The sequence below is a fragment of the Triticum dicoccoides genome, chromosome 7B (assembly GCF_002162155.2).
Source record: "Triticum dicoccoides isolate Atlit2015 ecotype Zavitan chromosome 7B, WEW_v2.0, whole genome shotgun sequence".
Taxonomy (NCBI): Eukaryota; Viridiplantae; Streptophyta; class Magnoliopsida; order Poales; family Poaceae; genus Triticum; species Triticum dicoccoides.
The window spans coordinates 745820188-745844786 of record NC_041393.1 but is presented as its reverse complement, the minus strand read 5'-3'; the positions used below and the strand labels follow the sequence as shown (position 1 = coordinate 745844786).

General features: G+C 41.4%; 2 pseudogenes; both read right to left on the bottom strand.

Annotated features, from left to right (window-relative positions):
* Positions 1-294: 294 nt before the first annotated feature.
* LOC119336435 lies at positions 295-1753 on the bottom strand (annotated as a pseudogene).
* Positions 1754-16292: 14539 nt separating this feature from the next.
* On the bottom strand, positions 16293-17751 carry LOC119336414 (annotated as a pseudogene).
* Positions 17752-24599: the final 6848 nt, after the last annotated feature.

Here is a 24599-nt window from a genome sequence, read left to right as displayed (position 1 = left end):
TGCCGGTTCCAAAGCGGCTACAAAGATTAGAAATTAAGCAACAAGAATTACATAGGGTTGATAGTAATACACAAGTGGTGCCTACTATTAAAGTTTCATTCAGCAGATGCCAGTCAAAAGATCGTCACTAGACTGTCATAAGGAAAATCATTGCAGTAAAGGTAGAAGGCAACAAAAAGTTCAGAGAGGTGAATCTGGGTCGGATGATACACAACCTTGTCCAATGATGCACACTGAACAACTTAATGGCTTCAGCAGCAAATACATACTGGAAATTTTGGAGGCCACTTCATATCAATAGGCGCCAAGACCAATTGTCTTCATAAGGGCATCTGAACAGTCCTTGGAGTAGTGAACCGACTTGGCAACACCCTGCGCAGCTTCCAGAGAGACCTCACCACAATACTCAATGACCAAAGACTCTAACTTATGTGCACGTCCCAGTTCAGCCACTCCGACATCAGTAACGTTATGACACATCCGAAGTGTGAGATTACTCAAGCATGGGGTGTGCGCAATGAAGCGCATCCTAGCATCAGTTACCGCATGACACAATATAAGCTCGAGTATCTCCAGATGTGGGGAGGATGAGAGGGCCTTCATCCCCTTGTCATCTAAGAAGTTGGCGTTGTTGAGCACGAGAGCACGAATCGGGCAGGACTGAATGAGCGCTAGAAAACCCTCTTGTGTGAATCCTATTTCTGATGGCCAGTCAGCATCACATCCTATAAAGCTGAGGTCTACCATCTGAAGCATACGACAGTCGAGGGCTAGAGCGTAGAGGCTGTTATCAGTAAATGATGTCCTGGTCTCACAATACTTGACATCACTCGAGTAGCGCTGCAGGTTGAGCCAAAGTGAGACGCTTTTAAGGTTGCTGCAGCTCCGAGCTAATGCAGTAATGTCATTGTCATTTAGGGCACGAACATACTCAAGGCAAAGCTTCTCCAATGCTTTACACTTCCCTAGGACAAGACGAAGTCCTACTTCTGGCCAAGTTTCAATATGCGCCAACCTTAAATCCTTCAAACTCTCACAGCACAAATCATATATATCCATGCTGTGAGCATCATACGAGGAGTCATAGACAACATTACCTGGATCAAGAAGATCAAATTTACCTCTTTTCCTCTCAAACTCAAACTTCTGGAGCTTCATCCATCCTGAACCAAACTTTAGGAAGTCATGATGATTGATTCCTTTGCAATTCTTCACTACAAGCTCTTCCAACGATCCATCCCTACCAATGTATTCCAGCCACTCTACACTGTTGATTTTCTCAGTCAATAAGGTGGAGAGCAGATAGATTTGTGCAGCCAACTGCAACCGAGAAAAGCCCAACTGACGTTACTTTTGGTGCCGAGTTGAGCCTGAGAGACACCAATGTCTTGCAATGAGCTGAACAAGCAAGCCCAGAGTCATCAATGCGTGAGCAGAAGCTTAAGGTGAGGTCAATCAGCGAGGAACAGCGAGATGAGAACACAAGAAGGCCTTTGTTGTCCAGCTGATTTCCATGTCCAGGTAGCCAACCAGAGTAATCGATTTCCACTTTCCGCAGATTTGAGAACCGGGCACACAATGATGTCAGTGGTTTTGTAGCAGTGCAAAGACTGGAACCAACATGGATAGCACCTCTCTGATTCCTCTCTATCTTGTAGAGCTGCTTTGACACAAGGGAAAGAGAATTGAGATCACTTGTCTTGGTGATCCTCTTGAGAATCTCTGCCACCAGAGCCTCCGGTAGGTCCTCCATTGAACAGAACAAATTCAGCCGTACCAATCATCAGGTAAAATATATCAATGTTCAAAAAACAATCGAAGGGCTGGACTCAAACTTATGATATATGAGGATGATTACTGCATGTGAAGATAGATGGAGATCACACTGGCGACAGACACTCATTATTACGAAGAATATGCTATTGATGAAGTTTGAGCATTTGCTGTATCCATCCAAAACTTAATTGTGCGTTGTTCATAAGCATGGTGGTGATTTATTAAAGTAGCTAGCTAGCACCTTATCTGTCTCTAGATTGTTAGGCAGAAAGAATGACGCTATCAGCACACTTAAGTAGCAACCAGAGCCTGAATAATGAAGTAACTAAGAGAATACAAAGAAATGAGCTAGAATACCAAGCCTCACTATCAATGGCATATTTTCTAATCTTTCTAATCTTCAAGTGCATATTCTCCATCTTGATCTTGTGATCATCGACGACATCGGCAACATGCAACTCCAATTCCATCTTCTCCCTCTCAATTCTTTTCAATTTTTATTTCAAACACTCGTTTTCTCTTTCAACTAAATTTAACCTCTCGACAATAGGGTCGGTTGGAATTTCCAGTTCACATACCTCCTAGATAAAAATATCCATGTCAACTTGATGGGCATAATTTGTCATAAACACGAAATCCAAAAACTAGTTTTAAAAGAGAATATACCACATCCGTATCATAACAAGGACGAGGGCCGATGGGGACGGATATCAAAACCATGGCACTATGTATAACAAACAACGTACCGGTAAGATAATTATACGAGCAACTATATATCCAAATCACACACACATCAATTTGGTAATGTAAAACCTTCATGAACAAGAGCCTCACCACAAGGTGGTGCCAGCGACGGGACGGTGCAGGCGATTGACGGTGGTTACGATGGAGATTTAGAAGGCACTAAGTAAACCACACCTACATATGCAAACTAAGTGTTATTTTTGACCCCAAATTGCATATAAATCAAATACTACCACATATAATTCCTCCCAAATTACTAAATTCACAAATTAATCACTATACAAAGCATTGCAAGAGCTAATCTAGCAACGAGAGATGAAAGGACAAAGTTGCTAACCTTTGCGATCATTTGAATGGATGGGGGCCTTCAAATCTTGACAAATTTTGGGCAAAATGTGTGATGAGCTCGAGGAAGAGGGGAAGAATAGAGGAGGAGATGGGAAAGGGGAAGAACAGAGCAAGCTCGGGTGGACGAAGGGTTTATGTAGGACGACCTTTAGTACCGGTTCGTAACACAAACCAGTACTGAAGGTGCTAGAGGGCCCCCAGACTGACAACATCTTTCCACTACTCACTTTTGTACCGGTTCGTGGCACGAACCGGTGCTAAAGGTTCGCCACGAACCGGTAGTAATGAGAGCGGCCGGCTAGCCATTGTAACGGGCACTAATGGACACATTAGTGCGAGCTCAAAATCAAATCGGCACTAATGTGCTTCACATTTGACCCTTTTTCTACTAGTGTACCACATTCGTGAGTTATGATCAGTCTGGGCGCATTCCCACTCATTACTCTAAGAGACTCCCTGAACAACCAAATATAGGAGTCTGTTGTCTCATGAAGTAGAAACCCAGCCCCAAAAAAGACACTTTGCATATGATGGTTTACTCCAGTGAATGGCGCAAAGGTGTATTCATATTGATTAGTGTTGTATGTTGAATCAAAAGATACCACGTCATTGAAGTAACCATAGTTTTCCCTACTTGTTGCATCCATCTAGGACAAACAGACTAATGTACCAACCTCATCAACTTCATAGTCAAAGAAAAAAGCAGGATTGAGAGCCTTTAATCTACCAAATTGGTCCACTAGCATTTGAGTGTCACAATTTTTTTATTCTATTTGTCAATACACCATACTGATTCTGTAGGTCCTTCTGGGTGCAACAAACATGCTCAAAACCCCCTGCACCGACATGAAGAAACCTATATGCTAAGACAATCCTGATGCTAGCATTCTGGCAATCATGGAGTGTTGTCTTCACCCTCTCTCTAATTTGACGATTATACCTAATCAAGTGTTGGTGGCTAGGTGGCACAAAAGGGTGATTGTGATATTTAGTGAGTGAAGCTATCCTCTATTTTCCATCGCTTTCCCGAGTGACATAGATAAAAGCTTGACATCCACATCTAGTCAATTTCATGTTTCTCCTTTTCTTCGAAGGATCAATAACAAACATACCCTTCTCAGGCTGAAAACCTTCTTTTGCATACAAGAAGCGATTCCATAGAAGTATATTATCTACGATCATTTGCTGCCCAAGACGTACACCAAATCCAACATGGTGTACATATATCCTGTAAAATGCCATTATCGATCAAATGTCATCAAATAGCATCCCCACTTTTGGCTTCAATTTCTCATCACACTGGGGTTTATACAAAGAACCCTACAACATTAATTGAGAGTTTAGTAACATTAACATCACACTACAATGCTATGAACTTATTGGATCTCATTTTTATCACAATTAAAATATATATTTATACCCAACCTAAATTCTATTACTATTCGCCACATGCAATACTTATTTAGTGAGTATTACAAGATGTGACCAACGTCGGTACCTCTTGAGAGCAAGCTTGTTTCTTTTTCGGTGTACTCGCATGATCAATGAGAAGCATTGGAGAATTAATCTCCACAAGTGAGGTAGCATTGTTGAAATCTTGATTTTGATCACTATTGACCAATTCCACAACTACAAACAAATATTTAGCAAAAACATCAGAGAAGGGATTAATGAATTTTTTTTCTTTTTTGGACTACATCTTCTCACCTGATAGTGTTGGTACACAATTTTCCATTATGGGCCCTCCTAAAGGTGATGTATCACTACTTCCCTCCATTTCAGTTCAAGATTCAGCAACAAAACAGCGGACAACAAACTTAGTACAACTAGTCGACGAGCTTCAATCTATCCACCATACGCACAACAGAATTTGAGAAAATCAGCCCCAATTCCAAGATTGCAATGTTAATGTTGGAAATTAAGAAAGAGAGTCTTCTTTTCTACATACAAAAGGTAAAAAAGTTGTGATTGTTCTTTTTACAAGCGTAGTGTCATAAAAGCCGAATGAGTAAGACCAAAGTGCTAATACAATTGTTTCACTAAACCAAAACTATCATGATTTTTGTTCAATGTACTGGACAAATAGATATTGAACTCTCGGAAATCAGAGGAGTGACACCTATTGCAAGTCTAACGAATTTCAGTCTTGTGCATAGAAGCACTTCACATGCATGTAATTTAATAGATAGATGAGATTAGTTTGTTCCATGTACAATATCCGAGAAGAGGATGAAATTTCAATATACATAACTGCTCGAAAATCTAGTATAAGCATAGAAAGCTTGTGCTGTGGTTAATATTTTTGTTCATGTGTTTTTAGATATATTATTTGAATATTTTTTGAAGAAAAAATTCTCCCCACTCCGATCTCTTGCTATAGAGAAGGAAAGAAACATCTAAGGAACTCAAAAAGTGTTTCAGGGGTAAGCTGAGAAGGCATCGGATACAGTGCCAAACGAAAGCAGGAGCCGACTAGGCCAACACTATAATCAATACGAAACCAAAACATAGAAAAATAGTCATCGCTTTAGCTGATGGGAAAGGATCCTAGCATCGATCCACCAAACTTGCCATCAGCGAGTGGCAATATACAATTAGATCGGGATCGCGCCTTGGCTCGAGGGTGTTGGTCCTAACATTTTGGTCAAGCAGATAATGCTAGGTTAGTAGGAATCCAGATTTATCATATGTATTCTTACATGATAATAATAAAGTGAAGAAGCATCATTCCATTGTGAGAGGAGTGAGCATAATGGTGCTCAATATGGGCATGAGATCATAAGTTAGAATTGATTTCAGTGTGTTCATAAGGAGAGAACAATGCGTTAACAATGCAGGTTTCCATATACTTGTTTGAGCTGCAGGTAGGTTTACATCTAACAGAGGGACCTACCAAGAGTAGGATGTAGTTTAGCATTACATTGACAGGTCTAAAGAGAGTAGAAAGATCAAGGTTGGATTATTACGTTACATGAGTCCAAAGTAGAAGCATGAAATAGTCTATGCTAAGTAGATCATAGAAGTCTGTCTGGTGACAATTGTATTGACATGCCACAGTTGCAGGGAAGAATCTACACAACGTTTAAATGGTGTTGTGTTGCCTATAAAAACGGCTAGTAACCCATTATGAGAACCGATACGCAAAGGGATAGTTTTTGAGTACATGGATATAAATATATAAAGGTTCATAGGATCACAAAAGTCTAAAAAATCAAGGGCAGTACACGTATCAGCAAGCGATGTAAAGTCGGTAGCTACAAATCCTATGAAAGCACATATTCTTCACTTGTAAGCACGGGCTTATCCAAGAAATTGATTATTTTCCTGAAGCTCGGTGAAGCACAACATAGGCACGGAAACATAAGTGGCTCTCTGCATGGTTGATGTAGGTTTCATCCCCTTGGTGACAGTCAGGACCCCAACAATGCTTCTCCTGCATTGTGCGACCAGTGAATGCGGACACCATCACAAATTAGTTTAGAGTGAGTTCATTAAATTATGTTGTGTTCCAAGTTTCAGGCTGGCACGAAGAAAAATTTGAATGTAAAATTATTTTTTACCATTCCATGAGCATATCTTGCACATTGAAATCAAAACTCCGTTCTAAAATAATGATGCAATACACATCCTAATCATAATTTTGATCACATTAACACATTCTTTTTCAGACAATACGTTCAGTAGTCTAGAAATACATTAGACTTTTCCTTCAATTACGGCAATACAGGAAAGCATTTCAGAAGATGGGACTTTTTCTTAGTGTCTTAAACAAACACATGTTTACATGTGAGGTCACCTCCTTATCGGATAAATCATTGGACTGGATCCAGGTCTCCAGCGGAAGCATCATCTCACAAAGAATGCGTAGTATCTACGGAAGAAAAGTTTCAGTAAGATGACTCCAGGAGATATACATTATTTTTCTTCTAGTAAATCAAGGAACAATATACTTGATTTATGAAGAGTCGATGGTATGTAAACTTATTTACCAACTCTAAACATACACTTCTCATCCAAAATTTATTGACCCTACTACATTTGTATATCAAGAGGTACCTAGTGCACAAAATGATATAACAAAAACATGTTGATATCCACAATTTGAATTGTATCTTTTAACTATAGATAATATTTTTCCTTGAAAAGTAATTTCCTGAATTACATTGGGACATATAGAAAGCATATCATCACTGTTGTATATAATGCAACTAAGAGTTTATTAGGCCATAATATGCCTTTTCATAGTAGCCATAGTAACTTCAATGTTCATGTCCAAGAAAGTTAAAGTGGGAATTCAAGAGAGATAGAAAAAACTCCATGTGTTTGCCTACGCTGAGCACGGAAAAAATTACAACCCGCAGAAGCATCAAAGAACACATTATTAGAACCATCATGGTCTAGACTTACTCTGAAGCAACACTAATAAATTCACATTTTGTACATGCGAAAATTAAAATATGCACACAATGTAGAAGAGGTGTCAGCCGACCACAAGAGGTCTCGCATGCTCGACCCAGCTAGCAGAAGAATCAGTGTTTTGTAGTTCTAATGGATCTGTCTAACTTGTTTTCTGTAGTTCTCATGTGTATTTATGGAAAAACTCTTGTTGCATTTGTAGTGGGATATAGCTCCCATTGCTCACGTTTAAGAGTAAATTTTGAACTATAGAGCCATGTACAATTTAGCCTCATGATTCTTCTGGTCTAGCCACATATGCTATATTTGATTGAATAAAATACACATGACCAGATATGATCATATACAAATTATCATTCCCATAAGAAATCCAAGACCATCATGTTATATATTTGCATGGGGATATATACTTTTTCAAGGAAGAACTAAAAAATCAATGGTCAGGCAAGATTGCCATTTAGAAACCATTTGGAGATTAGCCAAAAGCGCAAAGTGTTGTTCTGTATAGGACACTAATTAGATCGTGGGAATTTGGAGCAAGTTCTTGACATCAATAGTTGACACCAACTATCGAGAGAGAGTCAAATTACCTTGTGAATAGCTGGCACTACTCTCACTCAAGTGATGGTAGCATAGGGCCCTGATCAAAAGGAAGAAGCACAAAGATTTAGTTAGTGGCAAAAGAAGAACAAAGAAAGTAGATTGTACTATATATATATATATATAGCTCAACGTAGACCCTTGTCATGGTCAGAGGAAACTGAATCGATAGATGGGAGCAGCACATATAGAGAAGAGAAGGAGCAGGTGTTAGTCACTAGATGATCCTTTTTGTCAGAGGCATAGATGAGGAACTGCTTATTGACGGCGCCGTACATCCCACTGCAGCCGCCATCGCCGCTCCAACCTGGCCATGGACACATGCATGACAGCAGGCCGAGTAAAGAAAAGGTGGCATCTCCCAAAGAAAAAAAATGCACAGAAAGGAGGAGGGGGCTCACCTCGGCTTGATGCCAGCCTGGAACTGCAAAATTCTTCCTGTAGAAATTAAAACATAGCATTCATTTACACAACATGACAAATATTTTTGTAAGACATGTTATTTATAGTTTCCCATCATTTCCTCCCTCGAGCGATCACCCACGTCTACACCATCAGGGATGGGAGATCCTATCCAAGCAAAGCATGCAGGACCATTTCTTCCTGAGCCGGGAGAGAGAGAGAGATATTTAAAAGAGAAAAGGTATAATATTAAAGAGAAACGTCAACCATCTAGCATAACATGGCACTCAACTATTTTTTGTAAGAATGTTGAATCATGGCAACATAATGCACAAAACCAATCAATTTTTGGTTACTGTACTCTCATGATAATTGCGACGTAGAGCAATGTCCTGTCGGATTTGGCCTGAACATCAATATAAGAAGAACACATAAAATGTCGTTAGATAAAAACAGGAGCTGAAGACTTTGTTTGAAGAGAAGCATCAAGCATCTAGCATTGTTTCTGGTTAAAGAGAAACATCATGCATCTAGCACCATTTCCGATCAGAGAGAAACGTCAAGCATCTTGCACAACATGACACTCTAATTACCTTTTTTCAAGAATGCTGGATCATGGCAACAAAATGCATATATCAAAACAAACAACATACACATTACCAATTATGGTGCCTAATAGGACACTGTAATTATCTTTATGAAAGAATGCTGGATCACGCCAACAAAATGCATACATCACAACAAACATCATACATATTACCAATTACCATGCCTAACAGGACACTCTAATTATCTTTTTGCAAGAATGTTGGATCATGGCAACAAAATGCATACATCAAAACAAACAGCATACATATTACCATTTCTTTAGAGAAAGGAAGTTAAACCATCCGAGAAACAACGTCAATTTGCAGCAATCCTTCCATGCCCTTATCATATTTTCTACAAAACACACACAAAATCCAATCATGTTAATAGAGCGCAACCAGAATCTTCTATGTCACGGTGCCCGGTCCTAACGCTTTGAATAAGCGTGTGTGTCATGTATACTTTAAGAATGAGGCAAGCTAAGTATGTGTAGCCAACACAATAACTTGCTGATACGTCTTCGTTGTATCTACAATTTTTGATTGTTTCATGTCAATATTCTACAACTTTCATATACTTTGGCAACATTTTGTATCATTTTTTGGGACTAAGAAATTGATCCAGTGCCCAGTGCCAGTTCCTGTTTGTTGCATGTTTTTTTGTTTCGCAGAATATCAATATCAAACGAAGTCCAAAGGAGATAAAAATTTACGGAGATCTTTTTTGGAATTTGGGAAGCGGAATCAACGCAAGACTATGCCCAAGGGGCCCACATGCTCAGGGGGCGCACCTGGCAAGATTGTGGCCACCCCATAGGTCGGTTGGAGGTGTCTTCGGCCGCAAGGAAGCTCATATCTGAATAAAAATCGTGTTAAAGTTTCAGCCCAATCGGAGTTACGGATCTCCGGATATTTAAGAAACGGTGAAAGGCCAGAATGAGGGTCGCGAAACAGAAGAGAGACAAAGAGATAGGTCCAATCTCGGAGGGGCTCCCGCCCCTCCGCCGCCATGGAAGTCATGGACCAGAGGAGAAACCCTCCCCCCATCTAGGGGGGGAGGTCAAGGAAAAAGAAGAAGGAGGGTGCTCTCTCCCCCTCTCTCCCGGTGCGACCGGAACGCCGCCGGGGAAATCATCATGTGACGGTGATCTACTCCAACACATGCGCCATCTTCACCAATATCTTCATCAACTTCCATCGTCTATATTCAGCGGTCCACTCTCCCACAACCCGCTATATCATCTACTTGAACATGGTGCTTTATGCTTCATATTGTTATTCAATAATGTGTTGCCATCCTATGATGCTTGAGTAGAGTTTTCTTGTTCTGTCGGTAATTGGTGAATTGCTATGGTTGGCTTAATTTGTTTGTGGTTATATTGCCGCCCTTTGGTGCCCATCATACGAGCACACGTGTGGATCACATGATATGATTAGTTGTATGTTGATAGGACTATGCAATGGAAGGCAAGAGTGACAGAAATTTCTTCCTAACATAGAAATTGATCCATATATATCTTAATGCTATGATTGGATTTTACCTTAATAAATGTTAGTAGTTGCGGATGCTTGCCAATAGTTCCAATTGTAAGTGCATAAAATTTCAAATAAGGGATGACATGATAGCATTGGCCTCTCCCACATAAAAACTTGGTATCGGTCTAGCAACATAGTCAATTCCTTAGAGACAATTCCGCAAATCCTACCACCACTTATCCACACTCGCTATACTAACTTAATTGATCTTTTACTAGAACATCACCTAACTTTTATTTCCACGTTTTTTATTATCTTGTAAACTTATCCTACTACATCTACAAAGTACTTCTAGTTTTATTCGTGTTTATGCGAATGAGGCTTGCGGCGTAGAAGACTCTCGGTTGCTTCAAGATTCGTGCTACAAGATTCGTGTAACACATGTATCATGTATCTGCATGATTCGAGTCCTTCACCGTCATTATTTTTGTTTATTTGGTCTAACTTGTATGACAATTCCACGAAAAAGAATTGAAGCAGCTTGTCTTAGACCCTCTTTGGATTGTCGTTTCCTTTTCGAATACCCGTGTAAAAAATACAGACTCGGGCGGTTGTTTTGTTTTCAGCCGGAAATTGTTCAGCGGCCAGTAAAATACAAGTGTAAACTAAACACCCCCGATTGAATTACAACCATCACAAGCGCGGCCTTTAAGCTGTTCTCTACAGTACTAATGTTTCCCTTATTCTCTTTGCAGAACCGTGACTGGTGTGGTGCAACGCAATGATTAAACGTGGGAAATATTCATTGGTGGATACTACCGATGGTAAAAATAAAGTATTCAGTGTCTTAAGCTGCCCCTGGATGTCTATTCTTCGGCGATGCCATCTTTCTCTACGGGAAGCTCCAAGCTCCTTGTTGGGACGCTGGCACATCCCTTTGGCAGCTGCTGCTGGCCGCCTGTTTTCCTTCTTCAGTGGCGCAATCTCTTCCTCTATTTTCTGTCCTCATTCCTATGGGAAATTGACACATGCCTTACTCCTAGAAAGCAATACCCGCGGCATACGCCTGCTCATATATTTCCCAATTCTCCTCCGTCAATAAGTTAATATATTGCAGCAGAGTTTTTCTTTGATGGTATCCCCTGTGATTTTTTGGTAGTATTTCCTTGTTTATTTGAGCATGTAAAACTGCTTCAGTGTATATGTCTTGGGCTATCCTCAAAACTATTTCTCTTTTCGCTTTTCAGCTCATACATAAACCAAATATTTAGATCAAGGAGTCATGACTGGTGGCGCAATGCAACTATAAATTGCGGGAAAATTCCGTGCTTGAATCCTATCCACCGGCTGTGGTAGAAATAAAGGTTTTAGTGTGGAATTCTATTTAGTACAAATCCTGGACCCTGAGTCTTGTTGGAAGTCATGCTTCCGAGGGAATATGAGGCCATGGCTGCACATTCTGGAACTCAAAGCCCGTGCAGCCAAGCAGCATCTTGACCAGACAAACTGACGAGAATACATACTAAAGTGGGTTACTGGCGCGTTCTGTACGTCTATCAGCAAGTTATGCATGTGTTGGTTGCCGTGTAATTTCTTCTTCAGTGTCGCCATTTATCCTCTATTTTCTCCTGTGGGAATAATGACAGGCTAGTTTTCTCCTGTGAAATCTTACCTACCTAGTGAGGCAAACTATGTAACTCGTGAGCTAGCGAAATTCAGTTTTCGTAATAAGTGTGACGATAGTTGGACAATTGAACCTCCGGGTTTTTTACTTAGCCATCTTTTTTCGACAAAGGGTAGATTTTATTAACTCGGAATGAAGCATCTAGACGATACATACATAAAGAGCACACACCCGGCCTCTGCATATCTAGGATGCACACAGCCAACTCTAACACACACACACAAACATCGGCGAATAACAAAGTCATACAAGACCAAAGCTATGCCCAAGCAAGTATAAAAGAAAAAAGACCCTAAAGCGATCAACATCGATCGACAAACTATTATAAACCATATCCGCACCAACCATCTCTTGACACCAGAAGGACAACGACGTTCTTCAACAGCAACGCCTTCATGAAGGAAATGACGCTCAAGCGCCTCTGTTACCGGAACCAACCACCAAAGGTCAGATTCTAGGTTTTCACCCTGAAGAACATGTCCGAGCAAATCCGAGCAATGCCTTCAACAAGGGAGCGACGCAAAAGCATCGTCATTGCCAGGTTTAACAACATGAGTCAAACCTAGGTTTTACACCCCCGGAACTCGAGCATCAAGTCGAAGTCAAACCACCACTTTTCCACGACCGCAACAAATACTCAACCTGTTGCACCAACCATACCCTCTGCGTCAAGTTGTTGTTACTTAGCCAACTAGTAAACAATGTTTTTTATTTGAAAAGGAGGACGTACCCCGGCCTCTGCATCGGGACGATGCATGCATCCATTTGAAAAGGAGCCTAATACGAAACGGACACCACACCAACACCTAACATCTAATGCCGGATGCTCCATCCAAGCCACAATACCTGGACTGGGTTACACACCGGTTCGGCGCACTTTCCTCCTTCATCCATCGATCCATCCTCAGATCAGGTACTGACGCATCGACTTTGTCAGGCCTCTCTGCCATCGACGCCACCACGACGCTAGACAACGTCGTCCTCCTGCGCGAGTCCATCGCCACCCGTCGGACGCCGAGTCTCCACTGCGCCACGCAGCCGAGATCCGCCGCCATCGATGTGCATGATGAAGCACCGCTCCACAACCTACCGACGCCCAACCACCAAGCCGACCACATGTCCGTCCAGCCGATGAATGTCTCCAAAGATGACGCCACCACGGGGGTGACAACGAAGGCGTCGCCATCATCCGATACAGGATGCCCTTCAACGCCTCCAACGAGGGCTATGACGTCCACGGGCGCCGATGTCAATGATAGCCTCCTCCAGATTTGAGGTTTTCTTCCCAAACAATAGAGCGAGGGAGGCCCCAACCACCGCCTCCAACGAGGAAAACAACACATGATGGAATTTTTTGTGTTTGGCTGCATGTTGTGGAATTCAAGGCATGTAGTATTTGAATCAGTAAAAGTCTACTACTGGCGCTTGCTGTACGTCTACCGGATGGCCAGGGCGGCGCTTTGTGCGTCGCTATGAAAAAAACCGAACATGACAAGGCATTAACTTCTTGCTTCCTCTCTTTCAACCTGCTCGTCGGCTCAGCCATCGTTTCGCTCCAGAGTGTCTTCCCATTGTTTGTTTTGTACAAGGTAATTGCCGATGCGTTGCAACGGGACATATGCATATTCCGGTGATTGAACATTAATCATGTTTATGATATACCTTTGAAATCCTCATGCACATCTGGTGTAAATTGCACTACATATTAAATAAACATATTGCCCTTTGATATTCCAAGCTAACAATAATGTGTATAAATAATTTTCTAGTGTCACAAAATCAAAGATTATTCCAAGCTTTCAGCTTGCTTTCTAAGTTTCTCAATTTGCCGTGTCGTGTTATGTCATTCCAACATTCCCCTCAAACACAAGGATTACTGACGGACAATGCCTTGTGTTTGTGGAGCTAAACTGGATATATAAAGTTGAAATCTTTACACGACTAAAGAGATATATACCTTGGCCAATTAGCCACGCCATCACCGATGCACTTCCGCCGTCGCCTTGCAACACTGCTCGTCGCTTCATCTTTCGATTAATTACAGGATACTTTGCAAGGCCATAATGCATGCATATTCAGAGTTCCAGTCATGGACACCAAGTTTCTTCAGCCTCGTTTTCTCTGATGATAACACCTTATGCAACCAAATCAGCATCCATGTGATTCTACAACAATGATCCCTTTGAAACGTGGTGCACATAGGTCTAAAAAAAGTGTGGGAAATTTCTTGAGGAAAGTACCAATTCTAGTGTTCACTCTTTTTTTTGCAGGGAATCCTAGTGTTCACTCAGATCAGTAGTTGGAGCCAGGAGGTGTAGAATTTCTTGTACAGATGTCGAGAATATATCACTAATAATTTACTTATATTCTTACTCGAAATATCTTTTGTACTTGTTGACCAACACATGCAAACACACTAAACTAACATCGATTCGGCCGCGACGGGTTGCCCATGCGTGGTCAGAACTCACAACTGAATGGTGAATGGTCCACGACGACTCAAACGCCGGACATGATGGGCGTGAATGGTCCACGACGACTGAAATGCCGAACACACTGACGCTGGGGTTAATGGTCCACGACCCCAAGGAGAACACACTAGTGATGAGGTAACCATCGAAGGTAATGAGAGCATCACAAAAATCTTCAAAGCTTAGTCACCAAAGAAGGAGAGGAAGAGCATTGCTCCAGTTCGACGTCACCTAGGCCCGCTGCCGGTATTTCCCTCATGCCCTGGCCGCCGCTTGATCTGCCATGATGCCACGCAAGAGAGGAAACGAGATGGGGGAGGATAGGGTTTGGTCGGTGGACTACTGGCATCTGGCAGATGGCTGCTGGGATCGAGGGAGCTGGGAAGAGGGAATGGCTAGAGGAAGGAAAAACCAGGAGATATTTGGTAAGGGCAATTTTAGACCGGAAGGAAATACGAGATTGACCTGAATTAATTGTGTTATTATGCGTTCCCAAATAAGAGATTGATCGGTATACGCGAATTGATTGAATTGGATTGATCGGGAGGAGAGAAAATCGCTCGAGGGGATGGACCAAGGGGTGGGGGACGTAAGAGGGGAGAGGGAACGTTCCATTTCTTTTTTTAGCAAACACTCATGTTTCATTTATAGCACCTTGATGAGCCACAAAATACAAGGCAAATGTGGTTCTTACAAGCTGAACTGATGCAAACGAGAGCTGTCTTGTTATTACTAAAATAAAAGATTTACAATTTCAGGATGTTTGTAATAGACTGATGAATCTCGATATCTCATCCCTCAAATGGTGTCTTAATTTCTGCTATTTTCATACACTCACCATATATACTATAGATAGGTAGACCCACTCAAAAAGGTAAGAACAAAATGTTGTCGAGTGCTGGATGTCCCGAGCAAAGACATGAGGTGACTACCTACGGACCTACCTGTAATTAGCACACAGCTACTCCCTCCGTTCCTAAATATAAGTCTTTTTAACATTTCAAATGGACTGCACCATACGGATGTATGTAGACATATTTTAGAGTGTAGATTCACTCATTTTGATCCATATATAATCACTTGTTGGAATCTCTAGAAAGACTTATATTTAGAAACGGAGGGAGTATGTTACATGCCTTCAGTAGTTTCAGTTGTTCCTCAACTTCAGGTCATTTTGGAATCTAAACATCCACAATTATGCTGCTAGTAACTAGCACTATTTTTTTAAGAAGCAATCAAATACATCTTCCAATTGAGTCGATATCAACAAAACAAGCATGTCGCCTTTGCACATGTCCATCGAAACTTGGACATAATATTATCACTACAAATGATCCAACCAAAATTCCCACGCGAACAAAGCAGGCAGATGTCTTCAAAATCAGAAACGCAATAAAAAAAGGGTCCAGGACATTTGCTTAAATAATGCAAATAACACCAAACGGTCATATAGTGCCTCCGCAGCAAAAACGGGGAATATTGGGGCCTACTTGTGCCGGTTCCAAAGCGGCTACAAAGATTAGAAATTAAGCAACAAGAATTACATAGGGTTGATAGTAATACACAAGTGGTGCCTACTATTAAAGTTTCATTCAGCAGATGCCAGTCAAAAGATCGTCACTAGACTGTCATAAAGGAAAATCATTGCAGTAAAGGTAGAAGGCAACAAAAAGTTCAGAGAGGTGAATCTGGGTCGGATGATACACAACCTTGTCCAATGATGCACACTGAACAACTTAATGGCTTCAGCAGCAAATACATACTGGAAATTTTGGAGGCCACTTCATATCAATAGGCGCCAAGACCAATTGTCTTCATAAGGGCATCTGAATAGTCCTTGGAGTAGTGAACCGACTTGGCAACACCCTGCGCAGCTTCCAGAGAGACCTCACCACAATACTCAATGACCAAAGACTCTAACTTATGTGCACGTCCCAGTTCAGCCACTCCGACATCAGTAACGTTATGACACATCCGAAGTGTGAGATTACTCAAGCATGGGGTGTGCGCAATGAAGCGCATCCCAGCATCAGTTACCGCATGATACAATATAAGCTCGAGTATATCCAGATGTGGCGAGGACGAGAGGGCCTTCATCCCCTTGTCATCGAAGAAGTTGGCGTTGTTGAGCACGAGAGCACAAATCGGGCAGGACTGAATGAGCGCCAGAAAACCCTCTTGTGTGAATCCTATTTCTGATGGCCAGTCAGCATCACATCCTATAAAGCTGAGGTCTACCATCTGAAGCATACGACAGTTGAGGGCTAGAGCGTAGAGGCTGTTATCAGTAAATGACGTCCTGGTCTCACAATACTTGACATCACTCGAGTAGCGCTGCAGGTTGAGCCAAAGTGAGACGCTTTTAAGGTTGCTGCAGCTCCGAGCTAATGCAGTAATGTCATTGTCATTTAGGGCACGAACATACTCAAGGCAAAGCTTCTCCAATGCTTTACACTTCCCTAGGACAAGACGAAGTCCTACTTCTGGCCAAGTTTCAATATGCGCCAACCTTAAATCCTTCAAACTCTCACAGCACAAATCATATATATCCATGCTGTGAGCATCATACGAGGAGTCATAGACAACATTACCTGGATCAAGAAGATCAAATTTACCTCTTTTCCTCTCAAACTCAAACTTCTGGAGCTTCATCCATCCTGAACCAAACTTTAGGAAGTCATGATGATTGATTCCTTTGCAATTCTTCACTACAAGCTCTTCCAACGATCCATCCCTACCAATGTATTCCTGCCACTCTACACTGTCGATTTTCTCAGTCAATAAGGTGGAGAGCAGATAGATTTGTGCAGCCAACTGCAACCGAGAAAAGCCCAACTGACGTTACTTTTGGTGCCGAGTTGAGCCTGAGAGACACCAATGTCTTGCAATGAGCTAAACAAGCAAGCCCAGAGTCATCAATGCGTGAGCAGAAGCTTAAGGTGAGGTCAATCAGCGAGGAACAGCGAGATGAGAACACAAGAAGGCCTTTGTTGTCCAGCTGATTTCCATGTCCAGGTAGCCAACCAGAGTAATCGATTTCCACTTTCCGCAGATTTGAGAACCGGGCACACAATGATGTCAGTGGTTTTGTAGCAGTGCAAAGACCGGAACCAACATGGATAGCACCTCTCTGATTCCTCTCTATCTTGTAGAGCTGCTTTGACACAAGGGAAAGAGAATTTAGATCACTTGTCTTGGTGATCCTCTTGAGAATCTCTGCCACCAGAGCCTCCGGTAGGTCCTCCATTGAACAGAACAAATTCAGCCGTACCAATCATCAGGTAAAATATATCAATGTTCAGAAAACAATCGAAGGGCTGGACTCAAACTTATGATATATGAGGATGATTAATGCATGTGAAGATAGATGGAGATCACACTGGCGACAGACACTCATTATTACGAAGAATATGCTATTGATGAAGTTTGAGCATTTGCTGTATCCATCCAAAACTTAATTGTGCGTTGTTCATAAGCATGGTGGTGATTTATTAAAGTAGCTAGCTAGCACCTTATCTGTCTCTAGATTGTTAGGCAGAAAGAATGACGCTATCAGCACACTTAAGTAGCAACCAGAGCCTGAATAATGAAGTAACTAAGAGAATACAAAGAAATGAGCTAGAATTGACGCAAGCAACTCCGCAACAAAGATCCACTGCTTAATCCGAACAAACTTATTTTATCTTTTATTATTTGAGAACCTATTTGGAGGCACCTCGTTAATCAATATTAAGATGAAAAGCAGAGCATATTTGCAAATTAGTTAGTACGTACTTGTCGGTTTTGGTTGAGCAAGAAAGAAAGTAGGGAAATCAATCATTTTGCCAGCCACAGCCGATGGGTTGAGTTCACAAAGGCCAATGTAATGTCTGTTCAACTGGAAATACAACTAGTAACTTCGCAAAAAAAAAAGGAAATACAACTAGTATTTGCTGCAACCCTAGGCTAGGCCAGTAGTCGATTGTCTGGAGAATAAGCCACGGCCGTGATCAGAGCGCGTGCGTGCGCGAGCTGGGTGCGAGGCATGCGGTCCGAGCCGCACCGGGACCATGGCGTGTGTGAGTGTCTGGCCAATGTCTGGCCATAGTCTGACCTGTGTCTGACTATTGTACGGGAATGGTCCGACTAGTGTACAGGTTGTGTGCGTGCGTAAGTTAGTTGGCAGCGGTAGCGGCGTGATCGCGGCGTTCAGTTGGAGCTCGCCCGTGTGGAGCGCGTCAGGGCGCGTCCTGGGCGTGGGCAGGAGACTGCTGGTCATGCGCGAGTGGAGGCGTGGGTGCGCAGCGTGGTGTGCGCGCGTATATATAGGCCCCCTGTACTACTGTTGTATTGAGTTCGTGTTCAGGAGAAAATTCGCTGTTCGTGCGGCGGTGGTGTTTGTGCACCAGCAAAAGCAGTGTCTCTTCTTCCTCCTTCCTCCTTGTTTCTTCTTCGGTGCATGCCAAGGAGAGAAGTCCAGAAAGAGAGGGGTAGACGAGAGCCAGCTAGGGCAAGAGTGGCACCAACATCGATCAGTTGCAAATTACTAAAAGCTTATTACTTTCTCGTAGTAGTATTACCTACCTCAGAGAATGGATTTACAACATTAATTAACAAAGTTTATGGATGATATATACTACCGGTTTGGTTTCCCCTATCAATCAAGAACAAGAAAGCGAATCAGAAAAACATGTGGAATCGGGGAAGCAACGCAAGGAACGAACAGGGAGGGAGAAGCGAACAACGGCGGTACCTTCCTTGAGCACGGCCGTAGATTCGGAGGAATAGACCGTAGCCGCCGCCGCCGCCGCCCGACCTCGCAGCGGAGGAGAGGAGAGGAGAGTGTAAACCCTATTGCGAGCGGAGGAGATGGGGGGGCGGCGGGCCTATTCCGAGCTTTCTGCAGCGGCGTCTCGCTCACATTGGCTTCCCACGCCCGGAATAGCTGCGGGCCGACGCGCGCTATTTTCTGCCTTCTAGAACTTTTTTTTTGGAGAAACACATAAAAATTTAAAAGTAAGAAAAAAACATAGAAAAATATATAAAATGTCACACAGAATCGTTTCAATGAATAAGTAAAATATAGAATGTTCATGGATTTTTTTTCAATAAATAAGTAAGAAAAAATATAGAATGTATAGAATTTTTTTAAAAATGTTATTGTATGCGAAAAGAAATGTTCATCTCTGACGAAAAATGTTCACATGTATCAAAATAAAATAAATGTTTTCGTTCACGAAAAAGTGGACATGTATATTTTGATAAATGTCTCTTATGTAAGAATAGATGTTCATGTACATCAATAAGAATTCTCATATTTCCGATGGATTCTTACATGTGAAGGAAATGTTCACATATCTTGAAGAGATGTTCATGTTTTCGAAAGGTGTTTAAAAAGAAGTGCTCATGTATCCCATACAAATAGTCATTATTTTCTCTGTTATAAAGGCAGAAAAAAAGTTAAGATGAGTAAAACAGAATTGGAATATATAAATAATAATAATGAGATTAAGAAGAAATAAATAAGATGGTCAGCGTTATTGCGCCACGACCCATGTGCGAAATGACCCAGATGTCGCATGGAGAAGGAAAATAGGGTGTTATAAAACAACTAAGGATTTAGTTTGAAGAAATGTATAAATGAACTACTCGTTTATTTTTCAAACACAAATACTAAATATGTTGAGGCTCAACCAAGTGTACCAACAACTTACGCTAAATAAGATGAGCACAAGATATACAATTACACAAGTGATAAACAACCTATAAGAAGATAAATAACTTGAAGCATGAAGACTATCAACTATAACACAAAAATAAATAAACAGGGGTACAAGTATAATCGAGACATGAGGGGATGAAAGTTTATCTCGGTGTGTCACTTCATGATAAGGAACCTAATCACCATCGGAGAGGTGCAGGTAACCATGAAGTTCCTTCGGACGCCACTGAAGGCTCGCATTCTTCTCCTTGAGCCTCCACCATAAAGTTGGTTCTCAATTGTTGTGGTTAGCTTCTTCCTCCAGTCCGAAGATGGCAAGTTTCACAATGAAACTACATGGTTCTCCCACCTGCGTTTTTTTGTAATTAAGGACAATCCATATGGACTAGTTATTCTTTTATTTTTTATTTTTATTTTTTTTATTTTTTTATATTTTAAATTTATATTTCTTTTTTAATACATGAACATTTCTAAATAATAAGCAAACATTTTTAATGTAACGAATATAATTTTGGTATACATGGAATTTTTAAAAATATGAAATAATGTTATATATTCATTTTTAAATCCGTTAGCTCTTTCAAAAATGCGTAATCTTTTAATACATGAATATAGTTTATGTATACATGAACATTTTTTGAATACATGGTGTAATTTTATTTCCTCTCAGAAGTATGTATGAACATTTAGATGTGCGCACGTGAATTTTTTTTAATTTTCCGCAGACATAATTCTTTCCATTTTTGAAAACTGGTTAACAATTATTTTTTAAAGCGGTGAAATAAAATTAATTTTCCAATAAAAACCACAGTGCAAGACCGGTAATGGGCCGGCCCAGGGAACGCTCGCGTGTTGCGCCCCCTGCCGGCGTCCTCGTTCCCGCCTCACAGCCGCGGCGCCGTCCCCACCACTGAGCTTTGGGCCGCCTGGAAGCCACGCAGCATGACCCCGCCGGCGTCGTCCTCCCCTACGTCAAGTGCAGCTACTGCGCCGTCCGCTCGTGGGCAACGCGACCACGTCCACAAGCTCTGTTATGGCAAGGTGCTCTCGAGTAAAAAATGGAAGCTATTCTCGTGAGCGCTAAAGTTTCTATTTTTTACAGCAAGATCATAAAGACTTCACCCAAGTCTTCCCAAAGGTTCTACTTGGCACAAACACTAAGTAAAACATAAGACCACATCTAACCAGAGTCTAAATGAATTATTTATTACTAAACAGGAACAAAACGCAAGAAACAAAAATAAAGTTGGGTTGCCTCCCAACAAGCGCTATCGTTTAACGCCCCTATCTAGGCATGATGATTTCAATGACGCTCACATAAAAGATAAGAATTGAAACATAAAGAGAGTAGCATGAAGAATATGAGTAGCACATTTAAGTCTAACTCACTTCCTATGCATAGGGATTTTGTGAGCAAACAACTTATGGGAACAATAATCAACTAGCATAGGAAGGCAAAACAAGCATAACTTTAAAATTTTAAGCACATAGAGAGGAAACTTGATATTATTGCAATTCCTACAAGCATATATTCCTCCCTCATAATAATTTTCAGTAGCATCATGAATGAATTCAACAATATAACCAGCACCTAAAGCATTCTTTTCATGATCTACTTGCATAGAAAATTTACCACTCTCCATATAAGCAAATTTATTCTCATGAATAGTAGTGGGAGCAAACTCGACAAAATAATTATCATGTGAGGCATAATCCAATTGAAAACTAAAATCATGATGACAAGTTTCATGGTTATCATTATTCTTTATAGCATACAAGTCATCACAATAATCATCATAGATAGCAACTTTGTTCTCGTAATCAATTGGAACCTCTTCCGAAATAGTGGATTCGTCACTAAATAAAGTCATGACTTCTCCAAATCCACTTTCATCATTATAATCATCATAAATAGAAGGCATGCTTTCATCATAATAAATATTCTCATCAAAACTTGGGGGAATAAACATATCATCTTCATCAAACATAGCTTCCCCAAGCTTGTGGCTTTGCATATCATTAGCATCATGGATATTCAAGGAATTCATACTAACAACATTGCAATCATGCTCCTCATTCAAAGATTTAGTGCCAAACATTTTATAGACTTCTTCTTCTAGCACTTGAGCACAATTTTCCTTACCATCATTCTCACGAAAGATATTAAAAATATTAAGCGTATGAGGCAAACTCAATTCCATTATTTTTGTAGTTTTGTTTTATAGCATAAACTAGTGATAAAACAAGAAACAAAAAGATTCGATTGCAAGATCTAAAGATATACCTTCAAGCACTCACCTCCCCGACAACGGCGCCAAAAAAGATCTTGATGTCTCTGCATAACCTTCTTCTTGTAGACATTGTTGGGCCTCCAAGTGCAGAGGTTTGTAGGACAGTAGCAAATTTCCCTCAAGTGGATGACCTAAGGTTTATCAATCCGTGGGAGGAGCAGGATGAAGATGGTCTCTCTCAAACAACCCTGCAACCAAATAACAAAGAGTCTCTTGTGTTCCCAACACACCCAATACAATGGTAAATTGTATAGGTGCACTAGTTCGGCGAAGAGATGGTGATACAAGTGCAATATGGATGATAGATATGGGTATTTGTAATCTGAAATTATAAAAACAGCAAGGTAACTAATGATAAAAGTGAGTGTAAATGGTATTGCAATGTTAGGAAACAAGGCCTAAGGTTCATACTTACACTAGTGCAAGTTCTCTCAACAATAATAACATAATTGGATCATATAACTATCCCTCAACAAGCAACAAAGAGTCACTCCAAAAACACTAATAGCGGAAAACAAACGAAGAGATTATGGTAGGGTACGAAACCACCTCAAAGTTATCCTTTCTGTTCTATCTATTCAAGAGTTTGTAGTAAAATAACACAAAGCTATTCTTTCTGTTCAATCTATCATAGAGTTCGTACTAGAATAACACCTTAAGACACAAATCAACCAAAACTCTAATGTCACCTAGATACTCCATTGTCACCTCAAGTATCCGTGGGCATGATTATACGATATGCATCACACAATCTTAGATTCATCTATTCAACCAACACAAAGTACTTCAAAGAGTGCCCCAAAGTTTCTACCGGTGAGTCAAGACGAAAACGTGTGCCAACCCCTATGCATAGATTCCCAAGGTCACGGAACCCGCAAGTTGATCACCAAAACATGCATCAAGTAGATCACGTGAATATCCCATTGTCACCACAGATAAGCATGGCAAGACATACATCAAGTGTTCTCAAATCCTTAAAGACTCAATCCGATAAGATAACTTCAAAATGAAAACTCAATCCATTACAAGAGAGTAGAGGGGGAGAAACATCATAAGATCCAACTATAATAGCAAAGCTCGTGATACATCAAGATCGTATCACCTCAAGAACATGAGAGGGAGAGATCAAACACATAGCTATTGGTACATACTCTCAGCCCCGAGGGTGACCTACTCCCTCCTCGTAAGGGAGACCGCCGAGATGATGAAGATGGCCACCGGTGATGGGTTCCCCCTCCGGCAGGGTGCCGGAAAGGGCTCCCGAGAGGTTTTTGGTGGCTACAGAGGCTTGCGGCGGCGGAACTCCCGATCCATTATGCTCTTCAAAGGTTTTAGGGTATATGGACTTATATAGGCGAAAGCAGTCGGTCAGGGGAGCCACGAGGGGCCCACGAGGGTGGAGGGCGCAACCGGGGGGTGGGCATGCCCCCTGCCTCATGGCCTCCTTGAAGCTTCCCTGACTTCAAATCCACATCGCCTGGATCACGTTCGTTCCAAAAATCACGCTCCCGAATGTTTCATTCCGTTTGGACTTCGTTTGATATTCCTTTTCTTCGAAACATTGAAATAGGCAAGAAAACAACAATATGGGTTGGGCCTCCGGTTAATAGTTAGTCCCAAAAATAATATAAAATTGTATAATAAAGCCCATAATCATCCAAAATAGATAATATAATAGCATGAATGCTTCATAAATTATAGATATGTTGGAGACGTATCAGTACTTGGCCGCCAAAATCCTTCACAGGCTTCCTGCTCTAGGGCAGGTTATTCCTACTCCCGAACCCAACAAGAGTGTCGTATTCATCTCCCACTTCCTCCGAGGGGTAGGCTTCGGTCTTCATCCCTTTGTTAGAGGGCTCATGTTCTATTACGGGCTAGATTTTCATGATCTAGCCCCAGATTCCTTCCTTCACATCTCAATGTTCATCGTTGTGTGTGAGGCCTTCCTCCGCATTACCCCACACTTCGGCTTATGGCTCAAGACTTTCAATGTGAAGCTGAAGATGATCGATGGGCGACACGCGGAGTGCGAAGGTGCCATAATAAGCAAAGGTGTCGATGTTTTATGGCCAAAGGGTTCCTTCCCGGAAGTTACTCACC